The 22,248-nt window shown below is 39.8% G+C and overlaps 1 protein-coding gene across 1 annotated transcript in view; it reads left to right on the top strand.

The window, feature by feature from the left end:
• The first annotated feature begins 1,017 nt into the window (after positions 1-1,017).
• LOC139570539 (speckle-type POZ protein-like) overlaps positions 1,018-22,248 on the top strand; it is a 36,430-nt gene continuing 15,199 nt past the window's right edge. The window contains exon 1 of the mRNA XM_071392485.1: positions 1,018-1,144. The gene's annotated coding sequence lies outside the window, so the exon portion shown is untranslated. The remainder of the gene's footprint in view (positions 1,145-22,248) is intronic.

Genomic DNA, 22,248 nt, shown 5'->3' with positions numbered 1-22,248 from the left:
TTTATGTTATTTTAATGGGCAAAAAGTTTGCTTTTCTTTGAAAAACAAGGAAATTTCTAAGTGACCCTAAACTTTTGAACGGTAGTGTATATATTCTCATCCCATTCGTTTACTAGATTGTGTGTATTAGGTTTTGTTGTGGACACTCAGGAGTCCATCAGCATAGATGCAGCTTAAATCAAATACAATTTTATTTGCAGAGTAAAGTGACTAGACATCAGGATAGATAATATTACGAGTAAAATAAAGAACAGAATAGCAGCAGCATATGATGATTATGAAAGTATTTGTGTATGTGTTCATATTAAATTAACTATTTAGCAGTCTTATGGCTTGGAACTAGAATCTGTCTCGGGAGCCTGTTGGTCCGAGAGCCGATGCTCTGGTACCGCTTGCTGGACGGTAGCAGAGTGAACAGTCTACAGCTTGGGTGCCTGAAGTCATTGGCATTTTTTTGGTCCTTCCTTTGACACCGCCTAATATAGAGGTGCTGGATGGAAGGGAGCTTGGCCACAGTGATGTACTGGACCGTCTGCACCAAGCAGTGATGCGGCCAGTCAAGATGCTCTTGATGGTGCAGCTGTATAACTTTTTGAGGATCATATGGCCCGTGCCAAATCTTTTCAGTCTCCTGAGGCTTAGTTGGCTGCTAACCTTGAACATTAACATTTGAGTAATTGAGTGTCCGCAGAGGGGAGATGCTGCTATTAATTTTAATCCGTGCAAATTAAATACACCCATATCAGCCTCTCTTAGTGCTTTAATCTTGGGACATTGTAATTAAAGTGAGGGAATAGCCCACCAATTCTGCAGATTGAATTAATATAAATTGGTCCAATTAAATTAAAACACTGACCCCCAAATGTCAGTGTATACCAAAACCTGAAAGGTTGATTCATTTTCAGAAAATTCAAAGTGCAACTTGGTGTTTCAATCAATCAACACTGTAAACGTGTACTATTTTTTTGGTCCTAAACATGGACATTAGGGCCTGGTTGCAAAGTCCTCGGACTTCCACTCCAAAACAGTAGATAGCGCTGTGTATGCAAATAGCTTTGGCTGAAATCCAATGATGGAATCTTGTCGATGTTGCAGCAGCTAACGTTAATAACATAAGATCTGCGCAAATACAGCCAGTTAAAAGGTGAGTTTACCGAAAATGTAGCTAACAAGACAGATTGTTACAAAGATTTAATGGAAATATGAATTAATATCTTTGTCGTTATGAAATTGAAAACAATGTTGCCATTTCTCAAAATAAACAATGAGTTGCAATCAGTAGCTACGTTAGTATGGGAATTTGAAGTTAACGTTAGCTACCGCTGCTAGTTAGCTAGCACCAACTTACTGGCTAGCAAACTGTAGGGGTTTAAAATGGGCTAATTCAATGTACCGCAGCTATTTGTTAGCCAAGTTATACATGCATGCCCTTAACATCGCATGAGAGTTTTAAATGCATGAAAACTAATTTCGCCATGTTGTAGTTCGTCAGCAAGGTACTTTATTTATTTGTAACAGTTGACGTATCGACAAATGGCTAGCTCAATTAGCTAACGTTAGCTAACTTGCTCTTCAAGTTTTGGTGTTAGCCAACTGTTAGTCATCCGTAACGTTAGCTAGCTAGCTAGCTAGCCACCCACCCATCCATCCAAAGCTTTGGTTTGGCGTTCAAGTATTGTTAGCTAGCTATGAGCCTAACGTTAGGTCGTTCGTTAGATGGCCATGTACCTAATAGGTAGCTAGCTAAGTGCTAACCGTACTTTGGATTGATTGATTAGCCAGACAGCCCCCCGACTTGTGTTGTGGACGAACATCTGCCATAAACTTTTCCTACAGTTATCATTTCATGTTGGCTAATGCACATGCCATTCTACCTGTTTGAAATTGGCAAGTTGAAGATGGTGATTTTAACACAATACAGACAGTATAGCTGAGAAGGAAATGTATTCAGGAAATGTAGCTAACGTTAGGTAGTACCAGCCTGCATCCATTGTGCAGTTAGCTACTGCATTGCACCTCACAATAACAATAGTAGCGGCTTAGTTAGTGCAGTAGATTGACATGAAACATTCCATCTTGATAATGACATTTAGAAATTAACTGATCTTTTGGACCCATATTCCCCAATAACACATTTTCTTCTCTAACTTCCTAGACCGGACAGTTTATACAGCTTAATATGACCTAAAAACTGCCCACAGTCCCCAAATGAAGGGACAAATTAGGCTGGCAGCTCCAAATGTCAAAACATTTAGATAAAGAGATAATGATGGCGGCCACAGTGAGTATAAAAAACATTTGTGACACCTGCTCTTTCCATGACAGGTTGACCAGGTGAAAGCAATCAGTGTAGATGAAGGGGAGGAGATGGGTTAAAGAAGGATTTTCAAGCCTTGATTGTGTATGTGTGCCATTCAGAGGGTGAATGGGCAAGACAAAAGATGTACATGCCTTTGAACGGGGTATGGTGCCAGGTGCACTGGAACATGCAACGCCGCTGGGTTTTTCCACGCTCAACAGTTTCTTGTGTGTATCAAGAATGGCCCACCACCCAAAGAACATCCAGCCAACTTGAAACAACTGTGGGAAACATTTGGAGTCAGCATGGGCCAGCATCCCTGTGGAACACTTGACACCTTGTAGAGTCCATGCCCCATTGAATTGAGGCTGTTCTGAAAGGCAAAAGGGGGTGCAATGCAATATTAGGAAGGTGTTCCTAATGTTCTGTACACTCAGTGTATTGTGCATACCCCACCATACCATGAGACAGCCATGTTTTAGATGATTGTGATTGGTATCCTTTTAAAAGATTGTCAAACTATTTCATAGTAACTTAAACATTATCTTAAACTTAAATTATATTACACAAGAAAAAAAACGTATTCTTATTCGCATATGTTGTAGCTTGGACCCTATTTTACATCGTCTGAGGGTTTTGGGTTGTGCCTGCCATCGGTTGAGATACATGCTCTTCAATACAGGGAGGGTGTCATGTTTTGGCTGATATATTTACTAAAATGGGAATACAATTTAAACGTCAACTTTCAAATGGTACCACAAGATGGTTGGAGGTCCACACATCAGATAATGTTGGCTTGATTGGGAATATCTGTATTAAATTATACTCTGTCTTCCATAGGAAAACTATTGCAAACATTGAAAAATATAGATAATAAAATTGACATTCAACGGTGTATGGTCCAGCAGCCATCTTTGTGGTAGTAATTAGAAGTACAATTTCATCAATTTAAATTTCAATGGTGTTCCAGCTAAATTGTAGTGGTCTGAATGGATAGAAATAGAATTCATAGAATGGACATATGATTGAAATGACACCCACCCTGTATTCAAAAGCATGCTGTGTTTAAACCGATGGTGGGCACAACACAAAGACCTCATGAAAAAATTGGTGTTTACACGTTTTTAGATACTTTTTTTTATAGGCTTTAATGTAAATTGTCCATTTTTTTCTAAGAAACCTATATCTCCTGATTGTTTTGGTATTTGGGTCCAAAACATCACTTTCTGACTACTTCCTCCATGGGAAAACATGTATGGAAAGTTTTGTTTAAATCCAAAGGGATGCTGTCAAAAAGTGATTGAATTCAAATGGATTTACCTGTGTAACCTCTAGGTGCTGCTGCACTGTTAGTAATAGCATCAAATAGAAGGTGACATTAGATACAGTGCATTCGGAAAGTATTCAGACCCCTTGACTTTTTCTACATTTTGTTACGTTACAGCCTTATTCTAAAATGGATTAAATATTTTTTTCTCATCAATCTATAAACAATACCCCATAATGACAAAGTGAAAACAGATTTGTAGACATTTTTGCAAATGTATAAAATAAAACATACCTTATTTACATAAGTATTCAGACTCTTTGCTATGAGACTCAAAATTGAGCTCAGGTGCATCCTGTTTCCATTGATCATCCTTGGGCTGTTTCTACAACTTGATTGGAGTCCACCTGTAGTTAATTCAATTGATTGGACATGATTTGGAAAGGCACACACCTGTCTATATAAGGTCCCACAGTTGGCCGTGCATGTTAGAGCAAAAACCAAGCCATGAGCTCCAAGGAATTGTCTGTAGAGCTCCGAGACAGGATCATGTCGAGGCACAGATCCATTTCTGTAGCATTGAAGGTCCCCAAGAACACAGTGGCCTCCATCATTCTTCAATGGAAGACGTTTGGAACCACCAAGACTCTTCTTAGAGCTGGCCACTCGGCCAAACTGCGCAATAGGGGGAGAAGTGCCTTGGTCAGGGAGGTGTTCAAGAACCCGATGGTCACTCTGACAGAGTTAGAGTTCCTCTGTGGAGATGGTGAGATCCACCATCTCAGCAGCACTCCACCAATCCAGCCTTTATGGTAGAGTGGTCAGACAAAAGCCCCTCAGTAAAAGGCACATGACAGCCCGCTTGGAATTTGACAAAAGGCACTTAAAGGACTCTCAGACCATGATAAACAAGATTCTCTGGTCTGATGAAACCAAGAGTGAACTCTTTGGCTTGAATGCCAAGCGTCACGTCTGGAGGAAACCTGGCACCATCCCTACAGTGAAGCGTAGTGGCAGCAGCATCATGCTGTGGGATGTTTTTCAGGGACTGGGAGACTAGGTAGACGCAGCAGTCTCTGAATGTCCTTGTGTGGCCCAGCCAGAGCCCGGACTTGAACCCGATCAAACATCTCTGGAGAGACCTGAAAATAGCTGTGCAGCGACACTCTCCATCCAACCTGGCAGAGCTTGAGAGGATCTGCAAAGAAGAATGGGAGAAACTCCCCAAATGCAGATGTGGCAAAATTGTATCGTCATACCCAGGAAGTCACGAGGCTGTAATCGCTGCCAAAGGCGCTTCAACAAAGTACTGCGTAAAGGGTCTGAATACTTATGTAAATGTATATTTACAGATTTTGCTAAAATTTCTAAACCTGTTTTTGCTTTGTCATTATGAGGTAATGTGTGTAGACTGAAGAGGGGGGGGGGGGGGGGGACTATATAATACATTTTAGAATAAGGCTGTAACGTAACAAAATGTGGGAAAAGTCAAGGGGTCTGAATACCTTCCGAATGTACTGTATGCATTAATCTCCCTTCCACCACCTCATAACCTCCTTTGCTTGGTTAAGGTGATGGGATTTGTGTGAGGAAGTACAATTGCGCAAAGTCAGGGATGAAAGAGAGTCCAGATGATCGTAGTTTAAAAAAATCAACAGATCAAATGTTTTCTGAGATTGAATTTTTAGGAAAGGAGGAGTCCTACGAGCAAGGGCAGAATATAAAATCGCTCCCATAGCACAGTCCACATTGGACCTCTATCGATTTCTAGTGCCTGTACCAATTGAGCAATTCCACACGTGGAAAGTGACAATTTTTGCCCCTATCAAGCCTGTGCATGCCTCTTGTAAGACCCTATGATCTGATAACAGCACATGATACAAACAACATTTTGGTGTCATTATAGTCCTTATAGTGTGCTCTAAAATAGGGAGAATGTCTAGATTCTGAAATAAAAATGTTCACATTCATTTATTCAACGTAATGAATATCTCAAAAGTATACTTTTTGATTTAGCTTATATTTAGAGATATTGTTTGGAGTAATATACTCTTCAAACTAGAGGTCGACAGATTAATTAGGGCCGATTTTTCAAGATTTCATAACACTCAGTAATCGGCCTTTTTGTACGCCGATTATGGCCGATTACATTGCAATCCACGAGGAGACTGCGTGGCAGGCTGACCACCTGTTACGCGTGTGCAGCATCAAAAGGACCTTGTGGCTGCAAGGAGCCAAGGTAAGTTGCTCGCTAGCATTAAACTTACCTTATAAAAACAATCAACCTTCACATAATCACTAGTGAACTACACATGGTTGACGATATTACTAGGTTAACTAGCTTGTTCTGCGATGCATATAATCAATGCGGTGCCTGTTAATTTATCATCGAATCACAGCCTACTTCGCCAAACCGGTGGTGATTTAACAAAAGCCTATTCGCGAAAAAAGCACAATCGTTGCAATAATGTACCTAATCATAAACATCAATGCCTATTTTTTATTATATATTTAGTTTAAAAAAAATCATGTTAGCAGGCAATATTAACTAGGGAAATTGTGTCACTTTTGCGTTCAGTGCAAGCAGAGTCAGTGTATATGCAGCAGTTTGGACCGCCTGGCTCGTTGCGAACTGTGTGAAGACCATTTCTTCCTAACAAAAACCGTAATTAATTTGCCAGAATTTTACATAATTATGACAACATTGAAGGTTGTGCAATGTAACAGTAATATTTAGACTTAGGGTTGCCACCCTTACAATAAAATACGGAACGGTTCCGTATTTCACTGAAAGAATAAACGTTTTCGAAATGATAGTTTACGGGTTTGACGATATTAATGACCTAAGGCTCGTATTTCTGCGTTTATTATATTATAATTAAGTATATGATTTGTTAGAGCAGTCTGACTGAGCGGTGGTAGGCAGCAGCAGGCTCATAAGCATTCATTCAAACAGTAGCTCTTAGCAACGCTTGAGGCACAGCACTGTTTATGACTTCAAGCCTATCAACTCCCGAGATTAGGCTGGCAATACTATAGTGCCTATAAGAACATCCAATAGTCAAAGGTATATGAAATACGAATCGTATAGAGAGAAATGGTCCTATAAGAACTACAACCTAAAACTTCTTAACTGTGAATATAGAAGACTCATGTTAAAAGGAACCACCAGCTTTCTCATGTTCTGAGCAAGGAACTTAAACGTTAGCTTTTTTACATGGCACATATTGAACTTTTACTTCTCCAACACTGTTTTTGCATTATTTAAACCAAATTGAACATGTTTCATTATTTATTTGAGACTAAATTGATTTTATATATGTATTATATTAAGTTAAAATAAGTGTTCATTGTTCATTCAGTATTGTTGTAATTGTCATATATTTATACAAATCGGCCGATTTAATCTGTATCGGATTTTTTTGGTCCTCCAATCTGTATCGGATTTTTTTGGTCCTCCAATAATCGGTATCAGCATTGAAAAATCACAATCGGTCGACCTCTACTTCAAACACGTCAAATTTCCAGAGTGGGTGCTCTGCTACTTTTGAAGATTTGACCCATTTATAGAAATTGACATTATAGGTCATTAATCAATCACGTTCAGCAAATCACCAGCAGAGGAAGTTTCCTTCGAATACATTCTCCCACTCACTGTGTTGGTGGTGCTCATAAAACTGATCTTAACTTCAAAAGTATCAGCGCACCCACCTTGGAAGTTTTATGTAGCCTACTTGTAGAGTATGTTTTAAAACAATATATTTAAACAAATTTAACTCAAAATGGGTTCTTTTGAGATTCATATTAATATTTTGACTATTGAATACATTAAAGTAAAATGTATTTCGTAATCTAAACATAATTTAGAGCACACTATTAGAAGTGTAATGACACCAAGATGTTGTCTGTATCATGTACGTTTAATGTAGGAGGCATGTATATGTTTATAAAGGGTCTAACAAAAAATGGTTTGTGTTAAATATAAAAAGCATATCAAACTTCCTACCTCCCTATTAAGTTTATATGTGAAAATTGCCAGAACAATCTGAGATACCAAAACTATTTCCTGGCCTTCCTGGTGTGGAATTTCCCAATTATTGTTTTAAGGTTTTGTCTGTGACTTAGCGCAGTCTTTAATGACTGATGCATTGGAGATAGACCCGTGTTTCCTCTGAGACGCTCAGGATTGAGAAGCTTGGTTCTGGGGACTTTTTTAAAGGATGTAAATAATAATGTATTATGTTAAAATAGAATTTCCACCTCCAGAAATGAGCCCAATAACATAGGCTTGGTAAAAATTCTTTTAATATAATGAACCATGCTTAACACCTATGCATTAGAGCTGGGACGATAAACCGAAAATGATCGACACCAACCATACCGATCACTTATGGCAGGAAAATTGATGGCTACAACCACCAAACAAAAATATAAACACAACCTGTAAAGTGTCCCATGTTTAATGAGCTGAAATAAAAGATCCCAGAAATGTTCTGTATGCACATAAAGCTTCTCATTTTGTGCACATTTGTTAGTTACTATTTCTCCTTTGCCAAGATAATCCATCCACCAGACAAGTGTGGCATATCAAGAAGCTGAATAAACAGCATGCTCATTACACAGGTGCTTCTTGTGCTGGGGACAATAAAAGGCCACTCTAAAATGTGCAGTTTTGTCACACAACACAATGCCACAGATGTCTCCAGTGTTGAGGGAGTGTGCAATTGGCATGGTGATTGCAGGAATATCCACCAGAGCTGTTGCCAGATCATTTTAATGTTCATTTCTCTACCATAGGCCACTCCAAACGAATTTGGCAGTATGTCCAACCGGCCTCACAACCGCAGACCACGTGTAACCACGGCAGCCTAAGACCACTGTATCTGGCTTTTTCACCTGTGGAATCGTGTGAGACCAGACAGCCAATGAAACTGTGGGTTTGCACAACTGAAGAATTTCTGCACAAACTGTCAGAAACCCTCTCAGGGAAGCTCATCTGCGTGCTCTTCGTCCTCACCAGGGTCTTGACCTGACTGCAGTTCTGTGTCGTAACCGACTTCAGTGGGCAAATGCTCACCTTTGATGACCACTGGCACGCTGGAGAAGTATGCTCTTCACGGATAAATCCTGGTATGGCATTGTGGAGGTGAGCGGTTTGCATGATGTCAACGTTGTGAACATAGTGCCCCATAGTGGGGTTATGGTATGGGAAGGCATAAGCTATGGACAACGAACACAATTGAATTTTATCGACGGCAATTTGAATTTAGAGATACCGTGATGAGATCCTGAGGCCCATTGTCGTGCAATTCATCTGCCGTCATCATCTCATGTTTCAGCATGATAATGCACGGCCCCATGTCGCAAGGATCTGTACACAGCCCCTGGAAGCTGAACATGTCTCAATTCTTCCATTGTCTGTCACCCAGTGAGCATGTTTGGGATACTCTGGATTGATGTGTACGGCAGTGTTCCAGTTCCTGCAAATATCCAGCAACTTCGCACAGCCATTGAAGAGGAGTGGCAAAACATTCCGTAGGCCACAATCACCTGATCAACTCTATGCGAAGGAGATGTGTCGCGCTGCATGGGGCAAATGGTGGTGACACCAGATACTGATTGTTTTTTTTGATCCACGTCCCTACCTTTTTTTTTTTAAGGTATCTGTGACCAACCGATGCATATCTGTATTACCAGTCATGTGAAATTCATAGATTAGGCCTATGAAGTTTTTTCAATTGACTGATTTCCTTATGAACTGAAACTCAGTAAAATCTTGATAATTGTTGTTTTGTTCAGTGCAGTAGAAGTTAAGGATAATGCAAAGAAAACTGGTGCACATTAATGTTCTAAACTTATCGTTGTCACATCAATTCAGGCAATTTATCTCGACATGGATTTTTGTCCATGTGGCCCAGTTTTACTATGCATGGTCATATCGGGTATGTTATTAGAAATATACACGTTATCACCTGTAGCCCAACTGATAGCACCATAGTGGCTATAAATGGGCTTCCCCGTGCTTTAGCCTATCTGCATTTAGCCTGTTGAGCTAATCATTAGCTAGATCCCACATGTGTTCTTTTAACTAAGTAGCATTATATTGATACATTTTATGTTCCCAAAAAACTTGCATAAACACAGTGAATATAATGTAGGCCTGACTGTTAGGGTAAATTGGGGTAAACGCCACCCTACTTGTACTTTTCATTGAAACCACTGTCCCCCCCAACACATTCCCTGGTTTCCACTACTCTTGTACAACTAAAAATGTCATGTCTCATCTCAATTAACAAAAAAAAATATGATTAGGGTTACCTCAAGTAACACTACAATTGACCCATGTTACATTCAATCCAACTCTGCCCTATGCACTCATGGCAAATTGCTGAGCTGTGAAAGTACTTAACCCTGCCTCTGCTGAAAGCTAAAATGTTGTAGTTCACACATATTTAGGAGTCAAGAAATAAGTAGCAATGGAAAGCTGGGACCCCCATCTTTTTAACAAAGGCCATTAAAATGGCAGTTTTCCCCGTGATTGCAGTATGAATGGACAAGCATTGAATGCTTGTCCAGAATGCATGTTTCCCTCCCTGTGCCATTCACAATATGAATGCACCGTAAGAGGAATATTTATCTTGCATAGAACGCACAACAACAAGCCGACTAGGTAAATAGATAAATATTATACTATGGGGTTGTCTATTCATTACTCATTTTGATTGTAGATGAAAATACAATGTGGATTGTTCTACCATCTTCAAAGTGCACCTCGGCAGAAGTAGTTTTTCATGTTTCATATTTGTTTGGGGCGTGGCAGCCAGTGGCGATTGTAGCATGTACCTCTTGATGGGGCAAACTCTAAAAATTGTTTTAGATGCATACCAGCAAAGCCACTACACAATACAACACTAAATGTATCAAATAAAATGTGTCACATGCGCCAAATACAGCAGGTGAAATGTTTACTTTACAAGCCATTAACCAACAATGCAGTTTTAAGAAAATAGTATAGCAAATAATTACTAAATAAAATAAAAAGTAACACAAAATAGGCAGGATATATACAGGGGGTACCGAGTCAGTGTACTGGTTAGCCAAGGTAATTTGTACAAGGAGGTAGGGGTAAAGTGACTATACATAGATAATAAACAGCGAGAAGCAGCACTGTAAAAACAAAGGCGGTGGACATTTGATTAATTGTTGAGCAGTCTCATGACTTGGGGGTAGAAGGTATTAAGGACCCTTTTGGATGGAGACTTGGCACTCCGGTACCGCTTGCCGTGCGGTAGCAGAGAGAACAGTCTGACTAATTGCACTATAACAGTGACAAACTGTGCCAACAAACTGTTAGGGACTACATGTACAGTTGAAGTCTGAAGTTTACATACACCTTAGCCAAATGCATTTAAACTAAGTTTTTCACAATTCCTGACATTTAATCCTAGTAAAAATTCCCTGTTTTAGGTCAGTTAGGATCACCACTTTATTTTAAGAATGTGAAATGTCAGAATAATAGTAGAGAATGATTTATTTCAGCTTTTATTTCTTTCATCACATTCCCAGTGGGTCAGAAGTTTTACGTACGCTCAATTTAGTATTGGGTAGCATTGCCTTTAAATTGTTTTACTTGGGTCAAACATTTTGGGTAGCCTTCCACAAGCTTTCCACAATAAGTTGGGTGACTTTTGGCCCATTCCTCCTGACAGAGCTGGTGTAACTGAGTCAGGTTTGTAGGCCTCCACACTCTTTTTCATTTCTGCCCACATTTTCTATAGGATTGAGGTCAAGACTTTGTGATGGCCACTCCGATACCTTGACTTTGTTGTCCTGAAGCCATTTTGCCACAACTTTGGAAGTATGCTTGGGGTCATTGTCCATTTCGAAGACCCATTTGCGACCAAGCTTTAACTTCCTGACTTATGTCTTGAGATGTTGCTTCAATATATCCACATAATTTTCCTTTCCTCATGATGCTATCTATTTTGTGAAGTGCACCAGTCCTGCAGCAAAGAACGCCCACAACATGATGCTGCCACCCCAGTGCTTCACGGTTGGGATGTTGTGCTTCGGGTTGCAAGTCTCCCCCTTTTTCCTCCAAACATAACGATGTTCATTATGGCCAAACAGTTCTATTTTTGTTTCATCAGACCAGAGGACATTTCTCGAAAAAGTACGATCTTTGTCCCCATGTGCAGTTGCAAACCGTAGTCTGTTTTTTTTATGGCGGTTTTGGAGCAGTGGCTTCTTCCTTGCTGAGCGGCCTTTCAGGTTATGTCGATATAGTACTCGTTTTACTGTGGATATATTTGCTTTTGTACCTGTTTCCTCCAGCATCTTGACAAGGTCCTGAAATTGATTTCCACTTTTCGCACCATAGTACGTTCATCTCTAGGAGACAGAACGCGTCTCCTTCCTGAGCGGTATGACGACTGCGGGGTCCCATGGTGTTTATACTTGCGTACTATTGTTTGTACAGACGAACAAGGATGAACCAGACTTGTGGTCTACAATTATTTATTTTGAGGTCTTGGCTGATTTCTTTTGATTTTCTGATGTCAAGCAAAGAGGCACTGACTTTGAAGGTAGGCCTTGAAATACTTCCACAGGTACACCTCCAATTGACTCAAATGATGTCAATTAGCCATCAGAAGCTTCTAAAGCCATGACATAATTTTCTGGAATTTTCCAAGCTGTTTAAAGGCACAGTCAACTGTATGTAAACTTTTGACCCATTAGAATTGTGATACAGTGAAATAGTCTGTAAACAATTGTTAGAAAAATTACTTGTCATGCAGAAAGTAGATGTCCTAACCAACTTGCCAAAACTATAGTTTCTTAACAAAAAATTGGTGGAGTGGTAGAAAAACTAGTTTTAATGGCTCCAACCTAAGTGTATGTAAGCTTCCGACTTCAACTCTAGCTGTCCCAACAGCAGAGCTTTCTTTTTAGCACCATGGAGTGAATCCTTAGCTACACCTGTCTATCAGCAGAGCCTTGTCTGGCAGCGAAACAGTTCATTCAGCATAATTTACTTACTTTAAAAACCATAGCTAATATGGCTGATTTGCTTAAACAAATGTGGATTCTACAGACAATTGAGATGTACAAACGTGGCGTAAAGGCTACGATGAGCGGATAAGAGGCAATCTATATTTTCAATAAGACATTAATGAGGAGCAGCGACACAATTCAGAACATGGGCCATTCTTATAGTATTCTCCCTGTACACTAAGTCTCAGAACTAGGGATGCACCGATATGACATTTTTGGGCGATTCTGATATTTTCCTTGCCAAAAAACCCGATACCGATATTTAAACATTTTGCGGCCTTTTAAGTATTTTGGTACAGTTAAATAGTTAAGCAACATACACTGACCAAAATGTTATTTTGTTCGCATTTACATGTCCCCATTACCAGTAAAACATAATCAAACCTATTGTTTTTCACTTACTTGCTGTGCTGTTTCGTTCATTTGTTCAGTCTCAACCAGGATTTCATCATACATGTCAAGCAGTGAAGTTTCTGCTCTGTCTGTCAGTGGCCTCTTCTGTCGTGAGTTCTCTTCCTCGGTGTGCACTGTGTGTTACTGTGTCCGTTTCCATCTTGTCCAGCTGTGTCTGTAACATTTCACAGAAACTCTGTTTCTTGTCTGCATCGAAGTAGCGATCCTTGTACCTAGCATCGAGCATGGTGGCGAGACAGTAAAGAGGCTCAGAGAGAATGCCACCCAAGCGCTTGTTCACAGCCTCTAGTAGAGTACTTTTGCACGTTTTAACCCCACGGTATGTGTCGGCAGTTTTGTTGAACAGTGCCATGATTGAGGGTATCACGTCTGCTGCTGACGCAGTTGAACTTATTTCTCGAGTCAGTTGTTTGAATGGAGCTAGGAGTGTGTTCATGTTTCAATCATGTTCTCAAATGCCATTTGAAATGGCAGCAGCGGTATGAGAACCAGCAGATTCTAGAGCATGCAATACGGCTTTCCTCAGTAAAAAATCCTTGTCGACCCACTGTACTGTCAGACTCAGCATGCTCATGGGGCTGACATCGCTGGTCCAAATGTCAGTCGTGAAGCCCATAGCGAGTAGCTTATATATGTGTTTTTCAACAATACTGTGTAACTCCGGTAGGGCAACATCTGAAAAATAGCGCCTACTTGGTGGTGTGTACTGGTGCTCGACCAGTCAGCGAAAGCCAACATCATCCATGACAGAGAACGGTTGATTGTCAAGGGCACTGAATTACATTATCTTGCCGTTAATGGATTGCGCATTTTGAGTTGTCTCGCTGAAATTGTCTTACTCTTTCAAATGACTGCTCGACTTGAACTTAGTTGTTTAGTTGTTAGAAGTGTGCGCTTAGTATTTTTCTGCTTTTGTTCTGTGTAGCGCTGTATTTTTCATGACGTCATTACGTCATCTACCTACGTTTATATAGGTATGCACGTCAGCTTTGACATCGGTTTTGCACATCAGCGTTAAACTAGACATCGGGCCGATGTTGGCATTTTTAGCTAATATTGTCCTATTCCGATATATTGTGTGTCCCTAGTCAGAACTGTAGGTTAAATAAAGGGGGCATATAAGCAGACAATGAAAGCTCTTACAATATTTGATGATTACATTTCTCTAACACAAGCTATAGGCTACACGTGCACCACCAAGTCAGAACAGTAGGCTAAGTTTTGAGGCACCAAATTATTAGGGTGAGGCACATGGGCTACTAACAGCTTACTACACAACATACACTTAGTATTACTTTCTTAGCTACAGTAAAAGTGCATTTGGAAAGTATTCAGACCCCTTCACTTTTTCCACATTTTGTTACGTTGCAGTCTTATTCTAAAATTGATTAAATTGTTTTTTCCCTAATCAATCTAAACATTTACATAAGTATTCAGACCTTTTACTCAGAACTTTGTTGAAGCACCTTTGTTGAAGCACGATTACAGCCTCGAGTCTTCTTGGGTATGACACTACAAGCTTGGCACACCTGTATTTGGGGAGTTTCTCCCATTCTTCTTGGGTATGACACTACAAGCTTGGCACACCTGTATTTGGGGAGTTTCTCCCATTCTTCTCTGCAGATCCTCTCAAGCTCTGTCAGGTTGGATGGGGAGCATCGCTGCACAGCTATTTTCAGGTCTCTCCAGAGATGTTTGGTCGGGTTCAAGTCTGGGCTCTGGCTTGGCCACTCAAAGATGTGTGCGCTTAAGGTCGTTGTCATGTTGGAAGGTGAACCTTCACCCCAGTCTGAGGTCCTGAGCGCTCTGGAGCGGGTTTTCATCAAGGATCTACTATACTCTGTTCATCTTTCCCTCGATCCTGACTAGTCTCTCAGTCTCTACCGCTGAAAAACATCCCCACAGTATGATGCTGCCATCACCATCCTCCAGTCTTGATGCTTGGCATTCAGGTCGACGTAGTGTCCCCATGAGTGACAGAACACTAATCCAATTACGGCGCAACTAAAGAACATTACCAACCCATACGTTCCGTATTTTCCGCTGCCTGCCCCACCCCCACAGAAGTGCTGAGCACGTATTAATGCCAAAAAATAACAGGCAAATTATTATTTTGGGGAATAAACAGGTGGGGCTCAACTGGTGGGCTTCTGACCCACCTGCCCTGAATTATGGGTCTCCACTGGTGGCGGCAATGATTTTGCAGTGGCGTATCGCCACAGCTAAATGAATGCAGCGTGAACACTGACAGACTTTGTGTTCGCTAACACTTAGACAAGTTAGATTTTTTGCTGGACATTGCCACCAGAAATGCCTGTATTCTTCTACTCTTTAATCTGTACAGGAAATTGTTTTTTGAAATGGCATTTTGTTCCTGATTTAATTGCAATTGCTCAACATCAATTGACTATTGCTTTTTTGAAGCATTTCTATGTTTTTAACTAATATTTATTTGGGGCTTAACTTCTGTAGGGTAGGGGGCAGCATTTTCACGTTTGGATGAAAAACATACCCAAATTCAACTGCCAGTTACTCATCACCAGGAGATAGGATATGCATATTATTAGTAGATTTGGATGGAAAACACTCTGAAGTTTCTAAAACTGTTTGAATCATGTCTGTGAGTATAACAGAACTTATGTAGCAGGCGAAACCCCGAGGACAAACCATTCAGATTTTTATTTTTTTTGGAGGTCACTGTCTTTTCAATGAGGTTTCATTGGGAACCCAGATTTCTAAGCAACTTGCTTGCAGTTCCTACGGCTTCCACTGGATGTCAACAGTCGTGAGAAATAGGTTGAGGTTATTCCTTTGTGTAATGAAGAAATACGGCCATCTTGAAGTCGAGGCACTCCTGGTGTCCTAGACATGCGTTTCAATCAAACAGAAGGCATGCAACATATCGTTTTAATCCTGTATTGAACACATATCATTCCGTCTTCAATTTTATCGATTATTAACGTTAAAAAATACCTAAAGTTGTATTACATAAGTAGTTTGACATTTTTTGGCAATGTTTACAGTTACCTTTGATATCTGTGTTTTTCTGGATCAAACGCGCCAAATAAATGGACATTTTGGACATATATCGACGGAATGAATCGAAAAAAAGACCATTTGTGATGTTTATGGGACATATTGGAGTGCCAACAACAGAAGCTCGTCAAAGGTAAGGCATGAATTATATTTTTATTCTGCGTTTTGTGTCGCTCCTGCAGGGTTGAAATGTTTTCTCTCTTTTGTTTACAATGGTGCTATGCTCAGATAATAGCATCGTATGCTTTCGCTGAAAAGCCTATTTGAATTCTGACATGTTGGCTGGATTCACAACCAGTGTAGCTTTAATTTGATATCTTTCATGTGTGATTTAATGAAAGTTTGATTTTATAGTAATTTTCGTAGTCATTCATTTTAATGTGGCGCTATGCATTTTCTCAGGCTTTTTGCCAAGTGATCCTGTAGCGTCTTGCCTAAACTCATATTTTTGGATATAAATATGAACTTTATCAAACATAAAATACATGTATTGTGTAACATGAAGTCCTATGAGTGTCATCTGATAAAATTAATCATTAACCTTTGAAAATCTTCATCTCTATTTCTGCTTTTTGTTAATGCTCTCTTTAGCTGGAAAAATGGCTGTCTATTTCTGTGACTTGGCTCATACCTTACATAATCGTTTGGTGTGCTTTCGTCGTAAAACCTTTTTGAAATCGGACACTTTGGCTGGATTTACAACAAGTGTAGCTTTAAAATTGTGTAAAATACTTGTATGTTTGAGGAATTTAAATTATGGGATTTCTGTTTTGAATTTGGCGCCCTGCAGTATCACTGGCTGTTGATGAGGTGACGTCCCACATACCCTAGAGAGGTTAAAGGAGAGGACCTTTTCTCTTCCTAAAAATGTTTTAGTAGAGGAATTGGTTCAATATAAGGCAATGTGACCCTATAGCCTATTAGGTGACCAAAACTAGCCTACATTATATTACCTGTTTGTGAATTAGCCTATACAAGGTCTCTCTGACTGCATTTAAACAGGCAGCCCAATTCTGATATTTTTGCCACAAATTTTACTTTTGACCGGTCAGATCTCGATTTTTTTGCCTATAATTGTACAAAAGATCAGAATTGGGCTGCCTGTGTAAACACAGCCATTGATATAGGCTGCTTGATTTAGACCAGGGGTGGGCCTGATTTGTGTCACACTTTTTCTCCATCCCTAGCAAACACAGCTGATTTAATCAAATTGTATTCTAAACTGAAGATCATGATTAAGTGATCATTGGAGTTGGGTGTGTTAGCTGGGGAGGAGCAATACTGTGACACCAATCAGGCCCCCGAGGACTAGAATTGTCCACCCCAGATTTAGACATCCCACAAAACCTGTTCCGGTGCAGGGTTTCTGTTAGCCGGTAATAGATGGCTTTTGGCAAAAAATAATAATAATGAAAAGCCGATAAATATAATTGGCGCCGGTCAATTGTCATGGTCGAATAAAAAAAATCACTGAAATAATGCATTTTAACCTATTTATTGACTGAAATGCCAGTCAATGTAGTGTGAGAGCTGCTGCTACAGCTCCTGATGCTGCTGGAGTGAACCGCGTTTTATAAGTCAAATCATTGCGCAACAATTCTAAATGCAATCGCGTGTTAACAGATTTGATGGTCCTGTTTTTAACCTCTCTAGGGTATGTGGGACGGTAGCGTCTCACCTCGTCAACAGCCAGTGAAAACTGCAGGGCTCCAAATTCAAAACAACAGAAATCCCATAATTAAAATTCCTCAAACATACATGTACTTTACACCATTTTAAAGATACACTTGTTGTAAATCCAGCCACAGTGTCCGATTTCAAAAAGGCTTTACGACGAAAGCAAACCAAACGATTATGTTAGGTCAGAGCCAAGTCACAGAAAAACAGCCATTTTTCCAGCCAAAGAGAGGAGTCACAAAAAGCAAAAATATAGATACAATTAATCACTAACCTTTGATCTTCATCAGATGACATTCATAGGACTTCATGTTACACAATACATGTATGTTTTGTTCGGTAAAGTTCATAATTATATCCAAAAATCGGAGTTTACATTGGCACGTTATGTTCAGTCGTTCCAAAACATCCGGTGATTTTGCAGAGAGCCACATCAATTTACAGAAATACTCATAATAAACATTGATAAAAGATACAAGTATTAAACATGGAACTTTAGATAAACTTCTCCTTAATGCAACCGCTGTCAGATTTCAAAAAAACCTTACGGAAAAAGCACACCATGCTATAATCTGAGTACACCGCTCAGAGCCCAAATAAGCCATAAAGATGTTTTGGAGTCAACAAAGTCAGAAATAACATTATAAATATTCACTTACCTTTGATGATCTTCATCAGAATGCACTCCCAGGAATCCCAGTTCCACAAATGTTTTTTTTTCTCTCGATAATGTCCATCATTTATGTCCAAATTCCTCCTTGTTGTTGCGCATCGCAATTTGGTAAGAAGGACGCACGCCTTTACAGCCTCGAGTTGCATGTTCTATTAAGATGAATTACCATAATCTAAATGTGATTTCTGTCTTTCTGAGCATTGTGGGTGGATGCCCTAATCAGGTTACGCACCCAATGCCTATGGGTCCAGTAAATGTCTTCAGTGTCGTGTAAATTAAAATGCTGCAGGCACCACATTTTCCTAACGGAAACTCTGTTCCGGCAGTACAGCTATAACCTCTAATTTTGTATGGTTTTATGGGATCTGTCAAATAGGCTTACGTGTATTTTTGTCGAGCAAAACTGGAAGGTACCCCCCCCATATTTGGATGTTTCAATTTAAAAAATACTTTCACATGACTATAGAAATTGAAACATTGTGATTTTAGAGACACAATATAACAATATCCTATGATTTAAAGGGACTACAGTCAATCTGTTAATAGGCTCTCACCATCATCCTTATCATTAGGCTATTCACATAATTCAAGTCACATTCACCATTTGATCATTCATTCATTGACATCAGTGAGGAGAGACACATTGGGTCTAACAACAATAGATCTAGGACAATAATTTAATATTTCTTTGTCATGACATTTCATAACCTGATTACCAGATAATTTTGTTTATAAGCCCACAAGGCAACTAATTTGTTGTCATTCTAAATGTCCTGAATAATGGAAAGGAAAATACCATTGGGTGTTGCACAATAGCCTACACAATTGTGCACAGTGGACTGATGCCTAGAAACGTGAAAACATCCAGTAGCCGTTAAGCGCACCATCGATGGGCTCGGGAAACTACTTCCAACTTCCTTCATACTGGACACAGACATAAAAATAGTATCCAGGAGTTAATCTGACTCTGGGGAAGTGAAGGGCCTCGTTGACAAATTCCTGCAGTTATCTTGTGCAATATTTAGGAGGTAAAGAAAATCGCTGCCTTCATTTCACCTGTCACAGTTTTTCATTATGAAGCTTACCACTAGTCCCCAGTCACGTGGTGTTTTTTTTACAAGCACACAATGACGAGAGACCAGAGCCTTGTGAGTCATTCACTGTTGTGCAGCACGCGCCAGGTGATCGAGCTACAGTATGAAATTCGCAAATGTTTGCCAGCTAGATATCTTATAATATTAACTGTCTAAAATATACAAAAATGCTCTGCAGTTGTGAATTTGGTTTGCTAATTTAGTAGCAAGTTAGCTATCTAGCTGAGTGGTTAGTTTCTTCCAAAAATAAAGTTTCGCTTGGTGATGGCAAAGAATCCGTTCCTTAATCAAGAGCCTTGCTATCTAATATTTGTTTTGTGCATGCAGGAAACTTTGAGTAGCATTGTTTTGTTTGTTACTTGTATAACTTTAGGAGCTGGGATGTCGGCCCTGCAAATAGTTTAGGTCAGAGACTATAAAATGTTCGGTACGCTCATTAGCATTTAGTTTGCTTTCTCTGTCGTATTTTACATGTACTTGTTAGAATTGCTAACCTTTTGGATTACAGAGGCAAAGTGACGTTTGAAAATGGTGCCCATTGTGTAGAGTGCCGGTATTAGCGAATATCCCAGAATGGCATAAGGTCGATATGACAATCTGGATACTGCCCAAGTCTTATCATCACACAGTATGTACACTTTCCTGTATTTATTCTGTCAACATTGTAGAAACTAGATATAGGCCTAGATATAGTAGGCCTATAGGCGCGTGTAAATTAGTTCCCCAGCCAGCTGTTCTGCGCACACTAAAATCACAATGTTTCCATTTCTATAGCTAGTCATGTTACAAAGTGTTTTTTTTAAAAATTGAAATGACCAAATGTCAGCCTTGAACCATCCAAATATTTTCTGCACATGTGAACGAATGCAGCTTATGCTTCCTGTGACTTCACATTCAGCTCAGATTTTTTTTATAGACCAAGAAGCGCTATCAAGGTATGAAATAATATTAACATGGTATACTTAATAAAAATAGTTTAAAAAAATTGCCTTTACGAGTTTCTCCGTGAGCCAGCCGTTCACCAGCCAATGCACGCGGGCAAAAGTCTCCAACAAAGGAGTTTGCTTCTGCTGCAGCCTAAGCTGGACAGTATAACGAGTGGCAGAGGTGCTTCAGTCAAATAGACTACAGGTTAATTATGTGCAACAAAAGTCTGTACTGCTCTGTTGAATGAAGGCTCAGAATTACATAATTGCATTTTTCATATATTGCAGATTGTGGCTGTATCATTTCCAATCCCCCATATTTTTTGGGTAAATATATATATACATACATACATACATACAGTTGAAGTCGGAAGTTTACATACACTTAGGTTGGAGTCATTGAAACTCGTTTTTCAACCACTCCACAAATTTCTTGATAACAAACTATAGTTTTGGCTAGTCGGTTAGGACATCTACTTTGTGCATGACACAAGTAATTTTTCCAACAATTGTTTACAGACAGATTATTTCACTTATAATTCACTGTATCACAATTCCAGTGGGTCAGAAGTTTACATTCACTAAGTTGACTGAGCCTTTTTAAACAGCTTGGAAAATTCCAGAAAATAATGTCATGGCTTTATAAGCTTCTGATAGGCTAATTGACATCCTTTGAGTCAATTGGAGGTGTACCTGTGGATGTATTTCAAGGCCTACCTTCAAACTCAGGGCCTCTTTGCTTTACATCATGGGAAAATCAAAAGAAACCAGCCAAGACCTAAGAAAAACAATTGTAGACCTCCACAAGTCTGGTTCATCCAATTTCCAAAGGCCTGAAGGTACCACGTTCATCTGTACAAACAATAGTACGCAAGTATGAACACCATGGGACCACGCTGCCGTCATACTGCTCAGGAAGGAGACGCGTTCTCTCCTAGAGATAAACGTACTTTGGTGTGAAAAGTGCAAATCAATCCCAGAACAACAGCAAAGGACCTTGTGAAGATGCTGGAGGAAACAAGTACAAAAGTATCTATATCCATAGTAAAACGAGTCCTATATCGACATCACCTGAAAGGCCGCTCAGCAAGGAAGAAGCCACTGCTCCAAAATCGCCATCAAAAAGCCAGACTACGGTTTGCAACTGCACATGGGGACAAAGATCGTACTTTTTGGAGAAATGTACTCTGGTCTGATGAAGCAAAACTAGAACTGTTTGGCCATAATGACCATCGTTATGTTTGGAGGAAAAAGGGGGAGGCTTGCAAGCTAAAGAACACCATCCCAACCGTGAAGCACGGTGGTGGCAGCATCATGTTGTGGGGGTGCTTTTCTGCAGGAGGGACTGGTGCACTTCACAAAATAGATGGCATCATAAGGTAGGAAAATTATGTGGATATATTGAAGCAACATCTCAAGATATCAGTCAGGAAGTTAAAGCTTGGTCACAAATGAGTCTTCCAAATGGACAATGACCCCAAGCAATCTTCCAAAGTTGTTGCAAAATGGCTTCAGGACAACAAAGTCAAGGTATTAGAGTGGCGATCAAAGCCCAGGTGTTCTCAATCCTATAAAAATTTGTGGGCAGAACTGAAAAGCATGTGCTAGCAAGGAGGCCTACGAACCTGACTCCGTTACACCACTCTGTCAGGAGGAATGGGACAAAATTCACTTACCTTATTGTGGGCCGCTTGTGGAAGGCTACCCAACACGTTTGACCCAAGTTAAACAATTTGAAGGCAATACTACCAAATACTAATTGCGTGTATGTAAACTTCTGACCCACTGGGAATGTGATGAAAGAAATA

This window comes from Salvelinus alpinus, chromosome 3, assembly GCF_045679555.1.
Source record: "Salvelinus alpinus chromosome 3, SLU_Salpinus.1, whole genome shotgun sequence".
Taxonomy (NCBI): Eukaryota; Metazoa; Chordata; class Actinopteri; order Salmoniformes; family Salmonidae; genus Salvelinus; species Salvelinus alpinus.
Note: the sequence above shows the minus strand (reverse complement) of the source record. Positions and strands in the feature narration are given on the sequence as shown.